Source organism: Lissotriton vulgaris, chromosome 11, assembly GCF_964263255.1.
Source record: "Lissotriton vulgaris chromosome 11, aLisVul1.2, whole genome shotgun sequence".
Lineage (NCBI taxonomy): Eukaryota > Metazoa > Chordata > Amphibia > Caudata > Salamandridae > Lissotriton > Lissotriton vulgaris.
The window spans coordinates 1007590637-1007617770 of NC_141699.1; positions in this window are offsets into that span (position 1 = coordinate 1007590637).

Here is a 27134-nt window from a genome sequence, read left to right on the forward strand (position 1 = left end):
AGGCGAACTCCGCAATAGGAAGAGCCACCATCCAGTCACAAGACAATGACGACACAAGACACCTCAAATACTGCTCCATAGTCTGGTTTGTCCTTTCAGTCTGACCATCTGATTGTGGGTGGTACGCAGATGACAAACGTACCTCCACCTTCAACACTGAACACAGTTCAGTCCAAAAATGTGACACAAATTGCGCCCCCCTGTCCGAAACAATAGCAGAAGGCAATCCATGTATCCTGACTATAGATGACATAAAAACCAAAGCCATCTCCCTGGCAGTAGGTATCTTCAGTAGTGGAACAAAATGTGCCATCTTTGTAAACAGGTCCACTACCACCATTATGGCGGTATGTCCTGACGCAGGAGGTAGATCCGTCACAAAATCCATGCTGATGGTATGCCACGGGGTAGGAGGAACCTCTAAGGGCCGCAACAGACCTGACGGCATACTATGTGTAGGTTTGCTAATGGCACAAATGGGACAAGCGGTCACATAACTCTGTATATCCGTGCTCAACGAGTCCCACCAAAACCAACGCAAACACAGCTCCCTCGTCTTATTTATTCCTGGATGTGCTACCAGTGCTGAAGAATGACACCCTTCCAAAACCATCTGTCTCAAGGAAGGGGGAATAAACAAACGGTCCCCCTGATACAACAACCCGTCTCGCATAGATACCTGGGGTAAAGCCTTCCAAGGGGCTAAATCCAAAAGTCTTAACTGCCTTTTCACTAGGGTGGGTAAATCCTCAGTACATGTCACCCCTACAATCTTCTCTTCGCTGATCATAGGTCTATCTTCCTTCACTCGTCCCTGTTCCTTCCCCTCCACGTGTATCCTAGAAAGGGCATCAGATTTTACCTGTTGGGCGGCGGGTCGATAGGTGATAATAAAATCATACTCGTTAAAAAACAAGACCCACCGCATCTGGCGAGGTGTTAACGCCCGAGCAGAGCGAAAGAACTCAAGGTTCTTATGATCAGTGTAGATCGTGATTGTGTGTCTAGCACCCCAGAGATAATGCCGCCACTCCTCAAAGGACAGTTTGACCGCCAACAGTTCCCTCTCAGCCACCGTATAGTTGCGCTCCGCGGGCAACAAGGTTTTAGAAAAAAAGGCAATGGGGTGCATCAGACCCGTTACCACATCCCTTTGGGACAAAACCCCACCCACAGCACACAATGAGGCATCTGTTTCCACAAAAAATGGTAAAGCAGTATCGGGATGCACCAAAACCGGAGCGGAGGTAAAAGATCGCAGCAACAGCTGAAAGGCATCCTGGACTTCAGAGGACCAGATAAAGGGAACCCCCTTCCTTAGCAGCCGAGTCAATGGGGATACAACATCAGAAAAGTGGGAAATGAAGCGCCGATAAAAATTGGCGAACCCTAGAAGGGCCTGGATCTGTTTAACAGTCGATGGTATAGGCCAGGTGATTATAGCCTCTATTTTTCTAGGGTCCATTCGAATACCCTCTGCTGTGATGACAAACCCCAGGAATTCTACCCTCTGTGTACCGAACTGGCATTTCTCCAGTTTGGCGTACAGATGATAATCCTGTAATTTCTGCAAAACCTGGGATACATGGGTATGATGTTCCACCTCCGTCTCTGAGAAAATCAAAATATCGTCCAAATAGACAATGACACTCCTGTCAAGATATTCCCGGAGCACCTCATTAATAAAGTATTGGAATGCCGCCGGCGCATTACACAGGCCGAACGGCATCACACAATACTCATATAGGCCAAATTTGGTCTTAAAGGCCGTCTTCCACTCATCCCCGGGTCGGACTCGAATGAGATGGTAAGCACCCCGCAAATCCAGTTTGGTAAAGATGGTTGCTTTGCGGAGCTGGTCCAATAACACGGGGATGAGAGGAAGAGGGTACCTATTCTTCACGGTGGCCTTATTCAGTGCCCTGTAGTCCACACATGCCCTCAACGTCCCTTCCTTCTTCGGAATGAAAAAGATCGCCGAGGACACAGGTGAACAAGAAGGGCGAATAAATCCCATCCCCAGCATCTCCTCCAAATATTCCTTTAGATGTATCTCCTCAGGTTCGGAGAGCGCATATATGCGACAAGAAGGCAAAGGGATGTCAGGTATCAAATCAATTTTACAGTCAAAGGACCGATGAGGAGGGAGACCCTGTGCCTTAGTCTTATCAAAAACACCCCGAAAGGCGGAATACTGAGAAGGAACCGATGTCGCCTCCACACTTGCGCAAGACAAGGGAGGAACCCGTTCAACAGCCTCCCTGTAACAATGTGTAAGGCAATGCTTGGAGTCCAGAGTCACCAAGCGCTGCACCCAGTCGATCTTGGGGTTATGCTCCTGAAGCCAGGGAACTCCTAACACCAACCCAAACGAGGGAGCATCAATAAGATCAAAGACCACTGACTCTGAGTGCCCATTCTCACACAACAATGTCAGTGGTTCTGTCTGGCGTGTAATGGACCCCGAGGTTAATTCGGTCCCATCAATGGCCCTCACAGGTTCTGGTTGTCTCTTAACTTGACATGGGATTTCTAACTTTTCCGCCAAAGTGATGTCAATAAAATTCCCAGTTGCCCCTGAGTCCAACAAAACAGACACCGGTACACGCCTATTCCCTGCCAGCAATAGATGCACCGAAATGATGAAATGTCTTGGCACCTGATCAATCACACCCAGCACCTGATAAGTTCCTCCTACTCTGCTGCTCATGGCTTGTCTTCGTTCCACCTGTACACAAGCTACCTTCTTATGGAATGCCTGTCCAGAGGGCTTAACAGGACACTCTCGGGCAAAGTGCCCCCCCTGTCCGCAATACAGACATAAGTTCAATTCCCTCCTCCTTCTCTTCTCCTCCATAGTTAATGGGCCTCTCACGCCTCCTATCTCCATGGGTTCTGGAGCAGGCTTATTATCCCCTGTGGGTCTTACTTCTGGTTTCGCATAATTCCTCCAGGGTCCCTGAACTCGGCTGCGATCACCACGCCTCTCAGTCAATCTGTGGTTTAACTTTACCACCAGATCAATAAAGGCAGCGCAGTCATCTGGAGGATCAACCACCTGAGACACTACATCTTTTAGGTCGTCGCACAAACCCTGGTAAAACAAGGAGGTTCTCTTTTCGGTGGGCCAATGTGTCTCTGAAACTAACCTATTAAATGTTGACACATAGGTTAGCAAGTCCTGTTTACCCTGTCTTAAATGGAGGAGCTCCGCATCACTCGCCTGCATAAAAGCATGCTTAGCAAATAGGCCCCTCATTAATTCTTTAAAGGCCGGATAATCCTGTAATACCGGAGCATTATTTTCTACCAGAGGGATAGCCCATTGTGCCGCTGTGCCAGCCAAATACGATATAGTAAATGCCACCTTCGCTGTGTCATCCGGGAACGCAGTCGGCCTGCACATGAAGTGCAGTTGACATTGAGTCATAAAGGTCCCATACTTGTTATTGTCTCCCGTGAACCTCTCAGGGGGGGCCAATGGAACAGAAACAGGTGTTGTAACAGTGACTGCCACAGGTGTTCCCCCCTCCGATCTCTGACCCACCCCGCCCCCATACTGGAAGGCAGCTGGTTGAATGATGGGAGTCTGTGTCCTATCTCTCTGCTGTTCCCTGGCCTTAACAGCCCCCAATTCCTGTTTAAGTCCTAGGTTCTCCTGCTGTAGGCCTTGGACCTGAGCCTGGAGGGCCGCCACCGCCCCCACTATATCCTGCATCGTAGGTGCCCGTTCAGCACCCCCCACATCCTCGTCCATACCTCGTCCGGGCAGTGTATATTATCGTGGGCTTGGTATTCTGTTGGATTCCACACGCCCAAAAACACTGCAGGAACGATGTATGTCCAAAACCCACCACCCTGACTCAAACACCTCCCATGGAACAAAAAACCATGAGAGAATACCCGAGCCCAGGGCAGGGGGCAGGAATTCAAACGAAGGGACTTCAGGTCAATAAAGGCTTCACCCCTGGACTGGACTGGACAATGAGACTCAACCACCACCTCCTCGCCTCTGCACCTATGGAACAATGTAAATACAATTACTTCTGTGTCCCACTTCAATATATACCCCTCAGTCTCCCAATCCCATAACCACACTCCACCATGCAATCACATAACACCTCCTTACTTGTGTACTGTACAGGATCTGCCTCGGGAGGTCCTTGACGATAGAATGATAGAACCCCACTATCGTTATGGCCTCGAGTCCAGTCAGGGGGAGGGGAGTAGGGAAAAAACAATCAGAAACGCCCCCTGCCAATACGGGGTTATTCAGGGGAAAAAGCCATCGTACTCGGCATAAAAAACCCCCAGGAAACGTCCTTATCAATGTACAATCCGTAGAACTGCGGGCAACACACAATTGGATCCTTCCTCCGGGATCTGTCTCTCCTCCGGGACTCAGCGCGGCTGAAAGCGCCCAAGCGCCACACAATGAGGTGGATAGACTACGCAAAACGCGGAAGTCCGGGGGCGCGACTCAGGAAACACAAACCAACCAGCCGGCTGATCACTCGGCAACGTGATGGATAGTCCTGCCGAGAAACCGGAATACGAGGGGGCTGGAGCCCCAGTACCCTCGAGAGACAACACTAACAAATCTAAGGGCAGTGACAGAAACAGAGGAAAGGTGAGAGTGACGGGGGCGGGATAAGCAAATGAAGTAGCCTAAGGAAAACACACGGAGGGACCTGGGGAAGGGAGGGGATGGGGGCTAACAAGGCAACACAAGTGACAGATACACAGGGAAATCAAAATAAAACAGGTACACGAGCCCGTGAACCTGTCTCTGCAACAACCCAGATAGCAAAACCCAGAACCTGGAACCCAAAACAAAAAGATACCAAGCACTGAATTCAGGAAAGGGCAGATCTTAAATACCCATTCATGTGTCATGTGATCAATGGAGTATGGTCATGGAAGACAGACTAACCCGTTTCCTAACATCCATGAAGAAGGAGCGTACCAGCCTTGAAAAGCGTCGGACCATGTCAATAACGTATTGAGTGCCAGGAAGGCGAGTGACAGCAGGGCCTGCACATCGGAGATGGGGAGAGCGTAGTGTGCCCTCTCAGAGCTCGAGGGCTTTTGTAGGACATATATATATATATATATCGCACGAACACAGTGCTAATAACTAGGCGCTCTATTCTCAGAAGAGTATGACCAGGAATGGACCACCACACAGCAGGTAAATTTGTCTTCAGTGCTTTATTTCACCATCAACAGAATGATGCGTTTCGACCGGGAACCCCGGTCTTGATCACATGACATGCCCCGACCACCCAAGTGATTAAATACTATTGCACTAGACATATGCTCCTCCCAATAGAGTCATGGAGGTGTGACTATTGTCACAATTTGATGATGTTAGCTCAAAAACCAATTAATACAAACAACAATTCAGAAATCAATTTCATTAAATAAATATTCCTAATTCGATCCATATTTGTAAAAAACCTGGTTAATTCATATAACCTAAATGTGAATTCTTGTTTAAATACACATTAGAAATACTGGGCAAGTGCCCCAACTATGTATATATCCAAAATATTGGACCCGCATTTAAAAAAAAAGAACATTAACTTATAATATGAAATCTGTTGATCAAGCAAAGTGCTAAGTAGCCCTGGGCGTAGTGTGCGTAGTGGGGATTCGCGGAGCTACGCGAAGTGGGCGAGAAACTACGCCCACCTCCGCACTCCGCGTAGCCCCACTACGCAAACACCACTGGCCGCCAGCCCCGCCACCCGCCTCCCTCACGCCCTCCCTAAATACTTTCAATTAAAGGAGTAAAATAATTAAAACGCACTTACCTTGCCCGCCGCTGCCCGCCGCGTCCCCGGGGCTCGCTATCTTCCGTCTTCCGTCTTGTTTACTAATGCGCATGCGCGGGCGGCCGCGCATGCGCATTTCTCACGAGAAAACGCGATTGCGCGGCCGCCCGCGCATGCGCATTAGTAAACAAGACGGAAGACAGAAGATAGCGAGCCCCGGGGACGCGGCGGGCAGCGGCGGGCAAGGTAAGTGCGTTTTAATTATTTTACTCCTTTAATTGAAAGTATTTAGGGAGGGCGGGAGGGAGGCGGGTGGCGGCCAGCTACGCTCCGTCTGCGGAGCGTGCGTAGTGCCGCCTGGCTACGCCCGCTCCGCAAAATGCGGAGTAGGCGGCACTACACACACTCCGTGCACGGAGCGTAGCTGGCCGCCCACCCCTAGTGCTAAGTGCTTAAAATTGTGTTACAGAAAATAGCTTAAAAAAGTGCATGATAACCAAATACATAAATGCAACTCTATCATTAAATACATGAATAGCTTGCCAATTTTCTGATTTTTTTTTTTACAATAATTAGGCAAGTGGTAAGGACGCCAATATTTCCAATAATACTTACAATATAAAGTGCTAAGTGCAAATTTGTGCAAAACCAGAGAGCATTTCATCATAAAGTGTCATTGCAATATTTGATCTGAGACTATAAGTTAATTAAATATTATCAATCGATCTTCAATATGTGCATCTGCGAGTTAAAGACATATCCCAAGTAAAATGCTATTGAAACCTGCATTAGTAAATACTTAGAACCATACAGTAGATACAAAATTTTAATAATATTTAGACCAAAAGTACCTCCCACTCCACAGACACCGGATAAAAACCAGTAAAACCAAGAAACTAGTAAAACCAGTTAAACTCCAGTAAAAGTATAGCTAAAATATATATATACTAGCGGCCCGTCCCGACGTTGTCCGGGTAAAAAAAGGCTAGGCAGCAATGGTTTTAGTATTGAAAATAACATTTACTTCAAAACTTCATGGTACACCACATTTCGTGTTTCATGAGAATCAGGAAGTAGAATAAATTGGTTGTCGGAATTCCCCGACCTTGATAGCGGGACATATAACTGTCCATGAGTGAAGCAGTCCTCTCGTAAGTCTATCCCAATGACTTTTTATGTCTGACCTTGTGATTTGTTAATGGTGGATGCAAAAGCAATGTTAATAGGGAATTGTAAGCGTTTTAATTGAAATGGTAGATCAGTAGGGATCATGGGTATCCAGGGAATATGGGCTAACTGTCCTGCAGCAGGGCCAGTGAGAATAGTAGTCTCTATTACATAAGGTAAAAGAGATTTAACTTGTAGGCGCGTCCCATTGCAGAGATTTGGTGGATGTAGGTTTTGTAATAACATGATAGGAACACCTACTTTAATTCGGAGTGTATGAGGGGGAGGCCCTGGTTAAGTGAGTGGAGGAATTCTTGGGGATAATGCACAGCGTCTTGTGTATCTAATACTGTATCAATGGAATTATATATTGTGGTTTCACCTGGGAATAGTTGTAGTATGTGTTCATTAATATGATGCACTGCAGAGTTTCGAGCGGCAACTATAGACCTTTCGCAAATCCATGTGTAATCTTTGCTGAGAAGATGCTTGATGTCTGGGTAAACATGTTGTATGAGTTCATGTAGTGTACAGAGACGCTTACCTAAGTTTTGTATGTTGGTAAAGCCGTTTGTGTCAGGTATGTCTCCGTTGGCCACTTCTATTAGAAGATCTGCAAATTGTGTATCTCCACCTCCTAAATGTGTCCTCATGTTAGTGCGCAAGGTAATAGATTGTACAGAGTTCCATAGGTGTGATGCTTTTAAGTATGCTTTTAGTATATCAGCCCGCGTTCCTGTAGGCACCACAGGAAGAGTTTGTCGGAAGTCACCAGCAAACACAAAAGTAACACCTCCAATTCTGTTGTATGAATTTCTAATGTCTTTGAGAGTTCTGTCAACTGCCTCAATATGTGAGCGGTGTGTCATTGTACATTCGTCCCACATGATAAGAGACACATTTTGAAGCAGTGTCCCCAAAGGTCAGTTTTTCCGAATAGAGCATATTGAATCCTTTTCAAGGGAAACACGATCAACTATGGTGTTGTAGGCGAGTTGTTGATCGGGAACTAAGTTAGGCAAGTGTTGAGCAAGGTAGTTATTTAGCTCTGGAATATTGTGTGCGGTAGCGATATTGTGGTATCCAGTTAGGTTAGTTCGGACCGCTGGCGGCAGGCTGAAATCTTGTAAGGACTTCTCGCTTAATAGATACAGTGAGTCTTCAATTTCTATAAGTCCTTGGTTTATGATTTCATTGTTGATAGCAGCCCGTGCCGACGTTGTCCGGGTATGAATTGCTGCCGGCCAGTTGTATATTGTTTTGTAGAATTTCGTTTTGATAGCATTTCTTATCTGTGACAGGCCTGTGAAACGCTCCGATTCACAGTGCACTGCTGATGCACTTAAGAGTGCGCGTTCAGTAGTGTGTGAACTCGAGTTTCCCTACTTTATTTTTCCTTGCAATATTATATAGCGCAAACTCGACAACATGGCATAAGCACAATTTACATTACAGAAGAACACATTCATTTGTGGTAGGCACGGGGAGACAAAGCGATTTGCCTGGAATCACAGGATGTTGAGCTGATGCCGAGATTCGAACGTAGCTCCCCAGCTCTAAAGTTCGCAATTCTAGAACTTGTGGCGGAAGGTGTGTCTAAAAGTGTATGTTGGTGCTGGCCATCAATGAGAGAGACCTGTGCATTTTTCAAATGGGTGGTGAAAAAATATGAGTATGTTGCTGGAGATGTGGGCAGCTGTGCCACCAATGTACTTACCGGGGGAGGGTAAACACCGATTATTCCGCAACTTTCTTTCCGCATACCATCACTCCGCATACATTCATTACGAAAGTACCATGACTCCGCAATGCTATTATAACGCATGGCATTACATTTTATATGCTTTTACTACGCATACATTTACAACGAAATTCGTTGTAAATGCATGAATGGTAAAAGCATGTTTTTTTTAAAGTTTGGATAAGGTAAGTATGGGTATAGGGGTATATGTTTTGGGGTACTGAGGTATATGTTTTGGGGTGTTTGGGTATTTTAAGGGTTCAGATATAGTTTTGGGTTATGGGGTACAGGGGTAGTTTTAGGGTTTAGAGATGGGTATGGGTTTTGGGGTACAGGGGTATTTTTAGGGTTCAGGGCTAGGTTTGGGTTTTGGGGTATAGGGGTATTTTTAGGGTTCATGGGTAGGTTTGGGTTTTGGGGTACAGGGATATTTTTAGGGTTCAGGGCTAGGTTTGGGTTTTGGGGTACAGGGGTATTTTTAGGGTTCAGGGCTAGGTTTGGGGTACAGGGGTATTTTTAGGGTTCAGGGCTAGGTTTGGGTTTTGGGGTACAGATGTATTTTAAGGGTTCAGATATAGTTTGGGGTTTTGGGGTATAGGGGTATTTTTAGGGGTCAGGGGTAGGTTTGGGTTTTGGGGTACAGGGGTATTTTAAGGGTTCAGGGCTAGGTTTGGGTTTTGGGGTACAGGGGTATTTTTAGGGTTCAGGGCTAGGTTTGGGTTTTGGGGTACAGAGGTATTTTAGGGTTCAGGGGGAGGTTTGAGTTTTGGGGTACAGGGGTATTTTTAGGGTTCAGGGCTAGGTTTGGGTTTTGGGGTACAGGGGTATTTTTAGGCTTCAGGGCTAGGTTTGGGTTTTGGGGTACAGGGGTATTTTTAGGATTCAGGGCTAGGTTTGGGTTTTGGGGTAAAGGGGTATTTTTAGGGTTCAGGGCTAGGTTTTTGTTTTGGGGTACAGGGGTATTTTAGGGTTCAGCTGTAGGTTTGGGTTTTGGGGTATCAGGGTATGTTTAGGGCTCAGCTGTAGGTTTGGGTTTTGGGGTATCGGGGTATTTTTAGGGTTCAGGGGTAGGTTTGGGTTTTGGGGTACAGGGGTATTTTTAGGGTTCAGGGGTAGGTTTGGGTTTTGGGGTACAGGGGTATTTTTAGGGTTCAGGGCTAGGTTTGGGTTTTGGGGTACAGAGGTATTTTAGGGTTCAGGGGTAGGTTTGGGTTTTGGGGTACAGGGGTATTTTTAGGGTTCAGGGCTAGGTTTGTGTTTTGGGGTACAGGGATATTTTTAGGGTTCAGGGGTAGGTTTGGGTTTTGGGGTACAGGGGTATTTTAAGGGTTCAGGGCTAGGTTTGTGTTTTGGGGTACAGGGGTATTTTAGGGTTCAGCGGTAGGTTTGGGTTTTGGGGTACAGTGGAATTTTTAAGGTTCAGGGCTAGGTTTGGGTTTTGGGGTACAGGGGTATTTTTAGGGTTCAGGGGTAGGTTTGGGTTTTGAGGTACAGGGATATTTATAGGGTTCAGGGCTAGGTTTGGGTTTTGGGGTATAGGGATGTTTTTAGGGTTTAGGGATAGGTTTGGGTTTTGGGGTACAGGGTATATTAATAGGGTTAAGATGGGTTAGTGTTTAAGGGTGTTGGGGTATTTTAAGGAGTAAGGGTGGGTTATGATCATGGGGTGCATGGGTATTTAAAGGGAGCAGGGTGGGATTAGCACACAATATGAGACATGGCATGAAGGGTGGAACGTACCACACACCCCCAGTGTTTGTCACGCCCCCAGCACACGCCCCCAGCACAACGCAGACACGCCCACAAGGGACTACTTTGCTGGCACGGTTCTTTGACCTTTTAAATGTATATGGTGGGCGTCTGTATAGCCTATGTCCTTCTGCTGCAACTGCCCTTTCCAACGCTGTATTGGGTGTTGTGATTGGTGCTGTGGTTCCTGAGATTACCCGCCTCAAAGGTTTGGGCTCTCTCTTTATATTATTAGTATGGATATATATAGAGATATATATATATATATATATATATATATATATATATATATATATATATATATATATATATATATATATATATATATATATATTACCTACTGGCGGTCGCCAGTAGGTATATATAGTTAGGATTTTTTCCCTATGGGATTTCTGAAAATTCTATGTCTAATAACTTTGGCGTTTGTGGACGGAATCGGCTGAAATTTTCAGGAAAATGGAACATTTTGTTTCTGAGCAGCCCTTGAAAATTTGGGGGGGGGTCGGCAAGGGGGGGCAGAGAAAAAAGGGGGGTCCCAAAACACGTTTTTAACATTGAGTTTTCCATAGGGCGGTTGGACTCACTTTTAGCTCGAACGGCTGAATGGATTTGCACGAAACTTGGCAAAATTGTAGGGACTGTTAGCCCGATGTGCCTTTGCTAGGTCTCAATATATGTGCTTCAGTGGATTTTGAGAAATTAACGTTTAAATCAAGATATATATCTGTAACAGCGCACCGGGCAGCGATCCGGTTAGCGAACTTTTCGCTCTGGTTCGCTTACTTTTCGCGTATCGGAACTTTGCGCACGGAAAGCTGATTGGCTCTCCGGTGTCTGTCAACATTCTAAACAGTCCGGAGCGGCCGCCATCTTGTCTCTCGGTAGGATCGAGAGACAAGAGGAGGCCAAAACAAAGGGGGAAATTACCATAAGGGGGCATAGTAGATCCTCGTTGACCCCCTAGGTTTTATGTGGAGGTTTTAAAAGGGCCTAGGAGGGTCCAAAAAAAAAAATTTAATTTTTTTTTTTTGCGTGGTAAGCGCCAAGTTCGCGAACCGTATAGCGCTCTGGGCAGCGAACTTTATGGATAAAAGAATGAAAGCTTTTTCTAATACTGTATGTTAATTATTTGTTGGTTTTGTTGTTTTTTTTTTAATATTATTTTTTCAGCAATTTTTTATTGTTGTGATTGTGTTTCAAAATTTAATAACTTTTATTACATTTAACTACTTTATGAATTACATATAAAAATGATTAAAGACTCAAACAATTTTTTAATATTATATATAATTTTATTTATCGGATTGTTCTTCGAAATTTAATAGAACGTCTAGCATTTCACTGTCTGATATGTGTACTTGTTCAGTGAACATAAGGTCAAACATTTGACCGTCATCATAATGTAGTAAATGATCAACTGATTCCACACATTGTAGTAATTCATGGTCCCGTGATTGATCCATGAAATCAGAGTTTTCATTGTTCTCAATTTCTTTTTGTGTGTTGGTCTCCAGAACAATTTCGAAGGAAACATTCTGCTCACCTTCCATTTTTTGGCTGTAATTTGCATAAAAAATAAATATATAAGTAGAGATAGGGCACTGTTGGGTTTAAGTTCAGACAGGCACTTGTGAGTTTATACCAGAGAAGTAATCTATGGGCACTGTATGGTTTCAGGCGTGAATTAGTACTATTAAAAAGTGCCTGTGAAGAAGCCTAAGTAAATTTATAATTATACCACAGAAACCTAAATCAGTCCATAATTATAATAAAGAAGCTTTTCTCAATGTCTAACTCTTACTGAGGGATAGTATATAACTATCTGAAAAAGTTTACCATATTTACTTATAGTGCACAATATACTTCATTTTTAAAAATAACAACTTACCTTTAGAAACAAGTTGATGTTATTATTGATATTGTAAATGGTATATACAGCAACAAGTAGTAGTCAAAATGGCTGTGTTTCCTTCTCTCCCTTTATATATATACAGGTATATAACCAATCAAATGTCAGGTAATAAAAGTAGAAAATGAAAGTTACATTTTCATTGGTTGTCAATTCCAACACTTCAGATGTGTTTTGTGAAGTAATTTACCTCACGGTACTTGGAGAGGTCTACAGGCTAAATGGCTAAATGAAATTTCAATGAAATTTGTGAGAATGGAAGGGATTGTTATGTAGTATGAGCTAATGTATATTTGGTGAGAGTGTCTCTAGTCGTTTCTCTGTAAATTACTTTCCCACCTTTTTTTTGGACCGCTTCCCGGGAAGCGGCTCGGTTAGCGAACCTTAAGCGTCACGGGAGTCCACCATTTTGTGTATCGGTCGTATTAAGATACAAGATGGAGGGCAAATAATGTTTAGAATGGGTAGAAGGGGTCATGGTAGACTTATCTTGACCCCCTAGGTTTTCTGAGCGTGGCTGAGGAGGCTTATATGTGCGGAAAAAAAAACTTTTTTTTAAAAAATTCCGCGAGGTTAGCTTTCGGTTAGCGAACCGGGTAGCGCTCCGGGAGCGAATTTTGTGGAAAATTAGTGAAAAAAGTTAGAGAAAATTAATAATTGTGAGTGATCAGATGTAGGGTAGCTCTGAGAAGAGCTTTTGGGTTTATGGTACATTTAGGTACTTATAAGTAGGTACCAATGCACAGTCTTAAATTCAGAATGAAAATTCTGTTGCCCTCATCTGAGAAGTGAACTCCATCTCCTCTGTAGATATCTTGCATGTAGTAACGCAAGTTATTGTTGTACAGAGAGCCCATTCCATGGTCTCTCATGTAAGCTGAAACAGATTTGTTTACATGCTTCCTCGCTTTCTCAATTTGTGGACAAAATTGGTTGGACCACCTCCATTTCTGTCTTTGGCATATATTGGAATATACCAAGGCAGTTTGAGGAAAAAGTGCCATTAATTGCTCAAAGGTGTCCTTTAAAAGCATTTCCAGACCTACCCCTGTCAAAGTGCCCAAATCATTACCTCCACAGTGCACTATTAACAGGTCAGGTTTTGGCAAATGCATAAAGGTTTTCACCAATGGTATCAATTGGTGACATTTTAATCCTCTTTGGCCCAACCACTTAATTTCCACATCCTGTAAATTGAGGTTGTGTAAATTTCTGCTCTCAGCATACCTTTGAGCCCAGTGGATGTAACTGTGTCCAACAATCCAGACGTTAAACATGATGGGTGAAGGTTGTGCTGCAGTCAGATGAAGTGTGGTAATGAAAGGGCAGTTGAAGCAGTAGGAGTTTGTAAAGAAAAAAAACTGTGGATTTCCAATGCTAATGAATCATTAGCAGTGATTGGTGCATTTCCATTTCTGAAAACAGAAAGTTAGGGTGCATGGATGTGTTCTTTGAAAGATGTAATTTGAATGGTCAAGGAAGAAACATTTAATGAAAGATTGCACTGGATACGCAGGTGCACTGAGAGTTCAGAGTTCAATTGAAACATTGTTGTGTGAATTTGCAAACATGAGAGGTCTTCCAGGAGGTGGTTGCTATGGAAACAAGGCAGACAGGGCAGAGGGGGGAAGGGTTTTGATTTGAAAAAAGTGAGGGAAGAGGTATGATTGGCTAATATGAGAGATATGTGAAAAGAATATCTGTATTTCTGTGCTTTCAATAGCTGCAGCCTTTGGAGTGCATCCTTTTTCTTCTGCTGAAGACAATTTGGTGTATTTCTGAGACTGTTTTCAAAACTCAAAAAATATTTGCTAAGGTGAGAAAAGATTTATTTAAGTTAGATAGAGAATAGTATGATTTAAGGAGAAAATGATGAAGAAAGCTGTGTTTTTAAAATGTGGTTTTGTCTCTAGTGATATACTAATAGAATTAGTTTCATAGAGAAAATATAATTGCATATTTGGTGTAACATTCTGGCATGCAGTAACACAAGATATTGTGATACATGGAGCCCATTTCATGGTCTGTTATGTAAGCTGAAACAGATATGTTGCTTTTAAAAACGATTTAAGAAATCAATTACATTTCTGGACATGTACTGCTAGAGCTTCATAGGTTGTTTTGGGCCATATTTATAAGGTATTTGAGTGTCTAAGATGTTATGTTCGCCTTTTAAAATGTAAAGTGTTCCACATGGGGCAAGTGTCTTGTAAATACGCTCCCACTTGTGCTTGGCAAATTTAGATTTTGATTATGGGAGTTACCTAGCCATGTTAATAGTGTCTCAAAAATGGTGCAAGGGTATTCCAGAAAACACTTTCATGTGTCTCAAGGACATTTTTAATCATTTCTTCATGACTGCAGGTATACAATTGATTTATATGCTGTGTTTAAAAACGAATTTTGAAATGAATTAAATTTTAGGATATGTACTGTTAGAGCTTTATAAGGTTGTTTGGGGTCATATTTAGAAGGCATTTTAGTGTCTTTGATGTTATTTTTCCCTTTTTAAATGGAAAGCGTTCGTCATGGGGCCCTGAGCAGTTCTTAGCCATGTTATTTAATAGGAAGTGGATAACATGGCTAAGAGCATTTGCTGGAAAGTGCATGCATATCGCTGACTTTTCTGTGATATTATGTTTACCTTTCAAAATGTAAAGTGTTCCTCATGGGGCAAGTGTCTTGTAAATACGCTCCCACTTGTGCTTGGCAAATTTAGATTTTGATTATGGGAGTTACCTAGCCATGTTAATAGTGTCCCAAAAAAGGTGCTAGGGCATTCCAGAAAACACTTTCATGTGTCTCAAGGACATTTTCAGTCATTTCCTCTTGAATGCAGGTATACAATTGATTTATATGCTGTGTTTAAAAACGAATTTTGAAATGAATTAAATTTCAGGATATGTACTGTTAGAGCTTCATAGGTTGTTTGGGGTCATATTTAGAAGGCATTTTAGTGTCTTTGATGTTATTTTCCCCTTTTTAAATGGAAAGCGTCCCTCATGGGGCCCTGAGTAGTTCTTAGCCATGTTAATTAATAGGAAGTGGATAACATGGCTAAGAGCATTTGCTGGAAAGTGCATGCATATCGCTGACTTTTCTGTGATATTATGTTTACCTTTCAAAATGTAAAGTGTTCCTCATGGGGCAAGTGTCTTGTAAATACGCTCCCACTTGTGCTTGGCAAATTTAGATTTTGATTATGGGAGTTACCTAGCCATGTTAATAGTGTCCCAAAAAAGGTGCTAGGGCATTCCAGAAAACACTTTCATGTGTCTCAAGGACATTTTCAGTCATTTCCTCTTGAATGCAGGTATACAATTGATTTATATGCTGTGTTTAAAAACGAATTTTGAAATGAATTAAATTTCAGGATATGTACTGTTAGAGCTTCATAGGTTGTTTGGGGTTATATTTAGAAGGCATTTTAGTGTCTTTGAAGTTATTTTTCCCTTTTTAAATGGAAAGCGTTCCTCCTGGGGCCCTGAGCAGTTCTTAGCCATGTTATTTAATAGGAAGTGGATAACATGGCTAAGAGCATTTGTAGGAAAATGAATGAATATTGCTGATTTTTCTGCGATATTCATGCATTGCGGCCTTTTTTTATCACATTTGCAAGCACTTCTTAGCCATGTTATCCAATGGGAGGTGGATAACATGGCTAAGAGCATTTGCTTCAAAGGTTGTTTGGGGTTATATACCATTTTTGGGAAATTATTAACATGCCTATCTAACTCCCATAATCAAAATCTAAATTTGCCAACCGCAGGTGGGAGCGTATTTACAATAAATTTGCACCATGAAGAATGTAAAATAGCATACTAGATACTCAAATAACTTATAAATATGACCCAAAACATCTTATGAAGCACTAGTAGTGCATATTTCCAGAAATGTATTGGTTTTCATTTAATGATTTACTTCATTGGTAGGCCTTCACATGTTTTTTTACCTTGGTTTATTTCAGTGAAAATCTTATCTGCAACCATGTGTTGGCCTCACCTCAAATAAACAAAACAGGTGATGGACTGAATGTGGATCAATGACACACATTCACCCCAGTCCAAAGATCTGGGCCTAAACAAACCTTTAGATAGGCTACATCTTATTGTCATCCTGAATTAATGATTTAAAATGTTAGGGAGTGATTTATGAGTGTTGTATGCCTGCTTTGTACCATTGAGTGTCATTTTTGTGATGCAGTGCTGGTGGAAAATATTTGCTATGTTAAATAATTAGTAGGGCATTAAGTTTTAGATGACTGTTATTTATTTACTGTTTGGTAATAGTGGTTAATAACATTTTATATTATATTTTTTCACAGATTCAACTGCAGATTCTTTCATAGTTTGGAAAATGCCTTCCAGAAGTCGAATCCGAAAGGCTAGAAAACGTCAAAGACAGCAGGATGATGTTTTATTGCAGCAGTCCTCTTCCCCAAATAGTTGTCAAAACACCAAGAAAGGTCCGGGTAAGAGCAAGAAATCATTCTTAAGAAATATTTGTAGTAAAAAAAATTTTGCTCAAAAAAATGTTTCTGTTCACAAAACGACAAGTAATTTAAATGGAAAGGAGAGACCCATCACAAATGTTACTGGTAGAGGAAGAGATAACTCTGTGCATGATAGTAGAAGGAAACAACAGTTTAGGGACATTCGACAACGAATGTTCCGTAATAGGATATTAGTTAATTTATTGAAAAATATTATAAAGAAAGGCCAACAGAAAGCGGCATTTTATAAGAAGAAGAAAAATGTAGAGAAAATTATTGATCATGCTTTTGAAATTAAGCGAAAGTTGTTTATTTTGGTAATTAATAGAATTAGGAAACTAAGCAAGGTAATTTCTGATTTCAAAACAAACAGTAGATGGAAGAGAGTAGTAAATCGTAGTAACTTTTGCGAAGTTTTTTCCGGAGAATGGATGCATAGTTCAAGTTCTGAGGCATTTTTTAATGAGGAGAGTTATTTTCAGGATAATGATTTGGTGCATGCAGTTGACATCAGTGGTCGAGCATATGAAGTGAAGGATGGTTGTCCAGTTGAAAAAGAACAACTTGTGACAACCGAGACAGAAGAGGTGCTAAGTGATGAGGTTTTAGGAAGACGTCCTAAGGGTCCTGTGTACATTTGGAAGTGTAGTTCTATTTGCAGTGTGCGACAGGTTTCCATCAATTTGCTTTGTGATTTTATACGGACATTTAATAAGAAAAGTTTGAAGCAGAAAATGAAGTTGTTGCAAGATTTAGATCCTTGCAGAGTGAGACAAATGACAGGTTTGCGTGGTCATTCACTGGCTTGTCTTTCCAGGAGAGTATGCCAGAGTGTTTTTCATCATTTCAGGATGCTAGCAGTGCATCATAATAAAGTGAGAAAATTAGTGAGAATGTTGTATTATGCTAAGAGTCCCGCAATTATGCTTAAACAGTTATGTGCTGCTCTTTTGCATGGTTCTGAAATAGATGTGAAGAATCTTTGTGAAGAAATTGAGTTTTGTTACTTTGGTAGTAAAGATGAGAATGTTCAAATTGACCCTGAAGTAGAGGGTAATGTGGAAGATAATGTACAGGTTTCCAGTACAGATAATTTTCAGAAGGAAATTGCCACGTTTCAGATGAAATCAAGTGAGAGGCCTAATTTCACTTGTGTATGTTGTCGACGCACTTATTATAAGAATCAGACTAAGGTAGTGGATTTATATGCAAAAAGTGAAAGGGAAAATAATAGTGAATGGAAGGATTTAGCCACATACTTGATGGTAGAAAATTATTTTGATTTGGGATCGGATCAACGTGTGTGTACTTATTGTTGTAATAAATTAAACCAAAACCAGATGCCTGCTAGGGCAGTTCATAATAATCTGGAATTGGTTGAGATTCCTTCTGAATTGAAGGATTTAAATACTTATGAATCTATTTTGATTCAAAGTATCCATCCCTTTCAGGCTATTGTAAGAATGGAGCCAAAGACAGGGAAGTTGCCTCCAGCAGATTTACAGAGAGGATTAAAGGGAAGAGTTGTTTATTTGCCTCTAGATTTGAACAAAAACATTAACACAATTGGAATAGAAAAAGTGGAAGAGGAACCTCTGGTTATCTTGGTTAATGGGGTTCCGACAAAGAATAAGAAAATATGGCAAGATTTAGTGGATGTTAGGAAAGTCAAAAAGGCAACAGTGTATTTGAAGAAAAATAATAAGTACTATAAGAATGTATATGTTGCAGAAGAGGAAGTAAGTGATGAAGAGGATAGCGTTTTGTGTGCTGGCCAAATTGAGAAAGTAGAGGCCTCTAAAAGTGAAGAAATATATGAACATTATAGTGTTCATCCTTTGCATTCCAAGGAAGTCATGGGGAATGCTATTGAGTTGTTTCAAATGAAACAAGCCAAAGGGAGTCCCATTAGTGTTTGGGAGGAAAGTTTGGAAGCTCGGTGTTTCCCACAGCTATTTCCCACAGGTCAAGGAGGAAGATATGATGAGCGACCTCGTGAAATTCCTGCGTCTGAATACCGGACTTTACGATTGTATGCAGAAGATCCTAGGTTTCGGCAATGCATTCCCTATTTGTTTCATCTCCTGTTTGAAAGCGATCTGTCTGGACTGTCATATGCAGTGAACCACATCTTAAAAAGTGGTATACAGATGCGAAACATCTCGGCAAGTGACTTTATGCATAAAGTCAATGTCCAAGACAGTATTTTGGATTCTCACTTAATTAATCTCATGGCGTGTCAGCGTGGTACTAATGAGTACTGGTACCGTCGTCATGGTGACTTAAAATGTATGCTGAGGAACTTAGGAACTCCGACATGGTTCCTCACTCTGAGCTGTGCCGAGTATGGCTGGGATGACTTACTTGAATTTCTACGAGAGGCAAATGGAAATATTGAAAACATTGAATTCAAGACACCTGGAGAACTGTGTTCTTTGGATCCTGTGAATGTATGCAGGTACTTCAATCATAGATTTGAAGCTATGATGTCTTTCATCACAAATAAAAAGAATCCACCTCTTGGAGAGGTGTTGGATTTCTTCTGGAGAAAGGAGTACCAAGCAAGAGGTGCCCCTCATATACATATGTTGCTGTGGATCAAGGATGCACCTAAATTTGGAACAGATCCGGATGACTTAGTGATGAATTTCATCGAACAGTATTCTACGTGTGCTGTTCCAAACGCAACGGAGAAGAAAAGTCTAAGAGAACAAGTTCTACGTTTCCAAAGCCATCGTTGTGGAAAGTACTGTCGTCGTAAATTCAGAAACAAGGACAAGTTCTACACCAAATGTCGTTTCAACTTTCCACGACCGGTGATTTCTAAAGGAAGAGTGAATAGTTTGATGTCTTCGCTGCGACATAATGTGACGAGGAAATCACCCAAGAATACATACAATTTGAAAAGGAACGAAGAGTCCAAGTACATCAATGACTACAACCCAGTGATTTTGTCCATGTGGAATGCCAACATGGATATACAGTTTGTGGCTGACAACTGTATGGCTGTGGCTCGGTATGTGACATCTTACATCACCAAAAAAGAAAAGACCGAACTGAAGGATATGTGGGAGGACATTTCCCATGAAAAGAGCCTCAGCAAGAAGTTGTACAGTTTCAGTCTGAAGATGTTGTCGCATCGAGAAATCGGAGCTTATGAATGTTCTGATCGATTGTCTTCAGCAAGTCTCTATGCCAAATCCAGGAGTCTCGTTTGGGCGAGTCTTGGTCTTGCTGCAACGCGAAATCGAGTTCTAAAACCTGTTCGGGAAATTGAGTATTTGGCAGAAAAGGAACCAAACAGTACCGACATTTTGAAGACCAACATGTTGGATACATATTATCCAAATCGAAGCAGTCACCTTGAGAATGTTTGTCTATATGAGGTTCTCCAAAATTATATATTCAAGAGGAACATCAAAGAAGATATTGAGAAAGGAGTGTATGCTGTAATTGGAAGTGAGGGATGCCTGGTCAAGCAAAGAAAATGCCAATTAGTAAACCATCGAAAATTAAGTGGCGAATCTCCAGAAAAAAAGGAGTTTTTCTATTTAGCACTTTTGCAACTTTTCAAGCCTTGGCGTGCAGAAGAGGAACTGCTTGGAGATTTCCTCTGTTACGAAGACTCTTTCAATGCAGCCAAGGAGTCCATAGAATGTCCTGCTTTTTCTAAATATCAAGAAATGCTAACTTTGGAAATTGAGCAGGAAGCAACGATTGCAGCCGAGATTGCCAGAGACAGTTCTCAGGACAGTCAGAGTTCTGTTTCATTGAGTCAAGATCCACTTGGAGGACCTATTATCGAAAATGAAGCTGCCACTGCTATGAATGAAGTAGAAAGAGCCATGGCACATGCTCAGGAGGATTCAGTTAACTTACAAGACTTGGAAAAACAACTCAACGTTGAGCAGAGGAAAATATATGATGAAGTTACCAAGGAAATTGAGCACGGATTAAGTCATGAGAAGAAAGAGTGCTCGTGTACGTCGTTGAAGCCTGTCCGACTGTACGTGAGTGGAGAAGCGGGAACTGGAAAAAGTTTCCTCATTAAAGCAATCTCTTGTTATTTGCAGGAAAGGACTGAGTCATCGCTGTCTTGTGTTGTCACCGCTCCTACTGGACTGGCAGCACATAATATTAAAGGTATTACTTTGCATCGTCTACTGATGCTGCCGGTGGAGCATGACAACAAATTACAATACAACAAGTTATCTGGAGATGCTTGCTGTGAAGTTTCAAGAGTTTTGAGGAAAATGAAACTACTTATCATTGACGAAGTAAGCATGGTTTCCAATGTCATGCTTGCCTTTGTGCATTTGAGAATGCAAGAAGTACTTAAAACTGAATATGATGTCTTATTTGGTGGGAAACACATTATTGTTTTCGGAGATCTTCTACAGCTGACACCAGTAAAAGGTCAACCTGTGTTCAAAATACTCACGCATGAAGATACCAGGAAGTGCCTAGGGAGCATTGGCAACGTCAATATATGGTTAAACTTCAATTATGCAGAACTGCATCAAAATATGCGTCAGGCAAAGGATGAAGATTACAAGAATATTCTACAAGATATTAGAATTGGAAAAGTGACCGAGCATGGGAAAGAAGCTTTAAATGCACGGTTACTGTCAAATTTGTATCCCAAACAAGAGATTGTGCCTGAGAATATTTTTCAGAAAATTACTGAGAAGAAATCCGGGATATGTCTCATGCCAACTCTTGCAGAATGTGCCATCTTCAACAACAAAATGTTGAATTTAGAAAAGGAAGACATTGTGAAACTGGAAGCTATCGACAAATTAGAGCATATGGGATCAACAATTATTTTGTCAGATAATTTGAAATCAAAATTGGATTCATTAGAGAAGACTATATCTAAGACAGCGGGTTTTGAAAAGACTCTGAATGTGTGTTTAAATTGCCGAATCATTTTGAGACGGAATTTACATGTAGAAAGAGGTCTGGTAAATGGATCAATGGGTAATGTTGTTGATTTTGAGAAATACAGAAATAGAGATGGAATAGAATTTTTAAGAATTAAATTTGATGGCATTGAGGAAGTACAGCAAATTGGTCGTTGTTCTGCTAGGTTTTTGCTTGTTAAAGATTTATATGTTCGCCGTAAACAGTTTCCTGTTTGCTTGGCATATGCGGTGACAATCCATAAATCGCAAGGTTTAAGTGTAGACTGTGCATTGGTGAATATTGGCAGTTCTGTGTTCAAGGAGGGTATGGCATATGTGGCATTGTCACGAGTTAGAACTTTATCGGGATTGTACTTGATTGACTGTGATGTCACAAACATTTGTGCGGATCTAGATTGTGTTAAGGAATACAATAGGTTAAGAAGAGAGTATGCGCCACATTTGCCTCAATATCCTTTATTTGAGAAACGTGTGGTAGGCCGGAAACGTAGAAATAGCAGTAATAGTAGGGAGGTTGTTGCAAAAAGACTAAAAGTCAATGAACCGAAAGTTGTTAGCAGAAAGAAAGTGGATACTGTTGAAGAAATTGTTGGTTTTCAATTTGAAAACAGTTCTGGTGTCAACTGCTATGCAAATGTCGTTGTTAATGTTCTCTTTTCACTAGAGAGTTTAAAACAACAGATTGTGTTCAATTCAGAACAAATTTTATGCTGCTTGTTGAATTCTGTGTTAGAGAAATGTAGCACTGATCGAACAAAAGTAGAAAGTGTGTCTGAAGTTCGTTATCTGTTAGATGAATGTTCAGGTCAAACAGACTTCTCTGAAAATAATCAGCAAGATTGTCAGGAGTTTTTAATGTATATGCTTGATATATTGCAAGATGAGGGTGTAGATGTAGATCACCTGTTTGGGCTTTCTTATCAATGGCAGCATGACTGCGAGAACTGTATGGTATCAAGTACTACTAGTGTAGACTCAGAAAGATTTATATATTTAACTTTGCCAGACAGTAAATCAGTGTCCTTTAATAAGCTAGTAAATGCAGCGGATCACAACATGGAGTGTAGCCAATGTAAATGTGATATGATGTCAACATTATTTATACGTAGATATGGCCAGTATGTCATTTTAATGATGCAACGATGTAGGCCTGATGGATCAAAATTGTCAACTTTAATAAAAAATTTTGTGGCTTCTCAGCTGTCAATATCAGGGAGGACTTTTGTTACTGTAGCAATTATCTATCACGATGGTCCATCAACAACATCAGGACATTATACAGCTTATTTAAAGTCTGGAAACGGCTGGTCATTCTGTAATGATTCTGTTGTAACTTTCAAAAAAAAATTGCCGTTTGACCTTAAAAATTCTTACCTGGTGTTTTTAAAACCAAAATTTTAAGTAGAGGGAATGTAAGTCTGCAATGCTGTCTCGATTAAAAATCCAACTATATAAACCTGATGCAAGTAAGTCTGCTTCATAGTAAGCAGTATCAGTGTCATAGGAAAAGGAGAACATAAGTGACAAAGAAGAGTAAGATATTAGTAGTCCAGGATTGTGAAAATAATCTCAAATATTTTATTTTTGAAAGTTGCGAAAATAGAAAATGTCGGGATTTGATTGGAAGAATTACAAGACTTGCGAATCGCGGCAACATGATTTGGCCTAGTGGAAACATGTGATATAATGAGAGAAGTTTTTTTTCTATGTAACATATTTCACGTATCGATGGAGGTTTTCTTTCAGAAAGTGGCGGGCTGAAAATATTTAAAGCACAACAGAGTGGATGCTGTTTATAGGAGAACGTTTGACGTCATTGAAAGTAAGTTAATTTTAAGAAGTTTTGAAATCAGATTTCTTAGGTTGTATGGGTTTTTTAAACACAGTCATTTTGATTGTGTTTTTTTTCCCCGCTGTTACATGATGAATACCTTCAAGTCACTCATTTAAGTGAAATTTGATACATTCTGAGAACAGCAAAAATAAACCATTTAACATGTATAATTAATGTTATGCTTTTTGTCCTTATGATATACATTTAGAAATGTGTGGTACATATGGGTAAGCTGAGTTCTGTAAATATCAATTTTAATGCTTAGAGTGCTGTACTTCTGGGTAGTGTTTTTTTTAAAAAAAAAAAGAGGCCTCACCTCAAAGAAAGCTCTTGAAAGCACACATCTTATTTGCATCCTAAAACAATCATTTACAATGTTAGACACAATTTTATTATGGCTTTACATCTTTTTTGCGCTGCTATTGCATCACTATTGTGAGACATTAGCAGTGCAAGAAAAACATCATGTTTCAAAATAGGCCTCAGTTCAGCAATATCAAGATACAGTTTCTTTCGAATATATATCTTTAGGATTGTGTAGGGAACGTAGAGAAGCAGAGACTTCTGTAAATGTCAAAGTTGTTGAAAAACTGTTTTTTTTTTAACCTTTTCCCTTGTCTTTTCTAATTTTTAAATACATGTTTTAATATTTTTTGAAATGTTTGTTCTTTGTTTTACAGATTGAAAGTATGAAAAAATATTTAAAAAAGGTAACAAGAATTATAAGGTAAATGTTTTCCACTCTTTTTACCCGCAATGCACTGCTGATGATGTCATTGACACTATCTCTCATTTACTCTCTCTAGCTGTCTTTCTTTTTACATTATTCTCTGTTTACTTCCCTTATACTAACTCTTCTTTTTTTTAAAAAAATATTTTTTTAGTTCGCTTAAAGTTCGCGAACCGGTCAGCGAACTTGAAGCGAACCAAAAGAAATAGAGCTTGCCAGAGTGATAAACATTCTAGCAATTTTGTTTGAAAGGGGAGGTAGTTCTGAAAAGAACTGTTTTTTTTTGTTTTTGTTGTTTTATATTTTTTTTTTATTTTTTGAACATTTTTTGATTTTTTTGTATTTTTAGAACTGTTTTATGTTTTTTTTGTGTTTTTTACGGAGGGGAGACAACAAAAAACAGGCTTTCAAAACGGCTCAACTGGAGCAAAAAAAAAAAATTACTTTTTGGGTGCATTAGGGCATTTATGATTTTCAAATGCAATGTTCATGAGGTTGACACTCATGTTGCCATATGACAGCATAGCACCACAGTAAATACAAGATAACTTCATGTGCTGGAAGTTAGGTTGGATGTTTGGCACAGTCTCTTGTGCCTCTCTTCCCGTCAAAGACAATGTGGATGTAGATCTTGCCACAGGAGTTGCTGTCGGATTGTCTTCAAGATCCCTTAATTCAGCCCGGCTGTAGTTCATGGGATGCCACCTGCTCATGTGACGGTGCATTGTATAGTTCCCCATACTGTACTTCTTTTCTGTGCCTCTCGACAATCTGTAGTCACAGATGAGGCAGGTGGCATATTTTGCATTCACTTTTTTTGTTCCAGGAGGGATGGAGAAAAACTGCCAGATGAAACTGGTTTTTCGTTTAGAAACCCTGGGCAACTCATCAACAAATTGATGTTCCTCTCTCTCCTCTTCTTCTTCTTCCTCATCTTCCTCCTCTCTGTTAGTCATAATTTGACTAGGTGGTCCTCTCTTCTTATGAGGAGGTGGAGGTGGTGGTGGGGGTGCAGCAGCTGCAGCAACAATGGAAGCCATTGTGGATCTTCAGATAAATGGTCTTTCTCTCACCAAGATGAAAGTCAGAGTGAGGAAATAAGGAGGGGTTTACATGATTTGGGAAAAACAAAAGTTCTGAGCCAATGAAAAGTGTTATTTTTAGGTCACATGACCTAGTTATACATCATTTGGAAACCAAAAGTGAAATGAACCAATGAGAAGTTTGATAAACAAGTCACATGACCTGTTCCGCTTACGTTACGCGGCGCGCGCCGCGTCCCAGATCGCTTCCGGTTCGCGGTCCGGAGCACTTCCGGGAGCGCTAACGCGGCGCGTCATTAGACGCATTACGCGATAACGTGATACGTCGCGCTTCCGCGACGCGTCACTGTTCCGCTAACGTAACGTTGACCGGTTCGCGGACTAGATCGCGGCATCAAGATGAGCTAACGGAAAGCTTCCCGGTTCGCGAACTAGAAGCGAAGAAAAAAAATATTAAAAAAAAATTATCAATAAATATCTAAATATATTTTGGGATTTAAAGAATAATACATTTCACAGCTACAGATGTTAGCTTTTAAAAAACCAATGAAATTCACTGAAAAAACCATAGGTTATAGACCATATATAGTTAGAAATTTGCATTTAAAAAACCATTGAAATTCAATGAAAAAACCATAGGTTATAGACCATATATAGTTAGGAATTCGCATTTACAAAACCTTATTTTACTCGCACAAAACCATTGAAATTCCATATATAGTTAGTTGCACTAACTATATATCGCGCACCCGCAATCCACTGCTGATGATGTCACATATTACATCATTCATGACATGGTCAGTGACATCACTGATGACATCACTGATGACATCTCAAATGACATCACTGATGACATCTCAAATGACATCACTGATGACATCACTGATGACATCTCATTTGACATTACTGATCACATCACTGATGATATCATTCATGTGATAATAGGATGAACCTCTTCAGACTCTAATATAACCTTAGATACAATCAGTGTAAACAGACACTCACAGACTGTCACTCATCCATGGAGTTACTCACACACCTAGTCAGTCATGCAAAGAATCAATCACACCTCCATTTCCTCAACTATACAGTTATACAAACTTTACTTATTCAAACATATACTAACACATATTTACTCTCTTATACAATCCCTGATACAAGTTCACAATGATCCATACAGCCACTCACACATTCACTGGCTCTTATGCACAGTTATTTATATATGTCAACTCTCACATGTACTGTGTTTTACATATGTACTTACTTTGACATGTAGCACTGAGATATCCATTCACTCACCAATACACTCATGCACACAGTCAACCTCCCATACAGCTGTTTCCACATGCACTTTTGAAACCATACATCTAGTGAATCAACTGCTCACACATCTATGCACAGAGTCATACACCTCCCAGCCACCCACACACACACTCAGTCTCCCATACAAATACTTGGGCAACCAATCAATAACCCATATAGTTACTCATATAGCTACTGATCAACACATGCAACAGTTTACAGAACAACAGACATAATGATGCACAAATTAAGACAGTTTAGTCACTAACCCATGCACTCAGTGAGACACATTTAATCACTCACTCATACAGTCAGTCATGCACCTACTAAATCCTTCATCCAGACACTTATACATCCACTCATTCTTCAATATTTAAGACATATTTTAACTTTACAGAAACATACAGTCACTGGATGTTGTCATCAGTGATGTCATCAGTGATGTCATTTGAGATGTCATCAGTG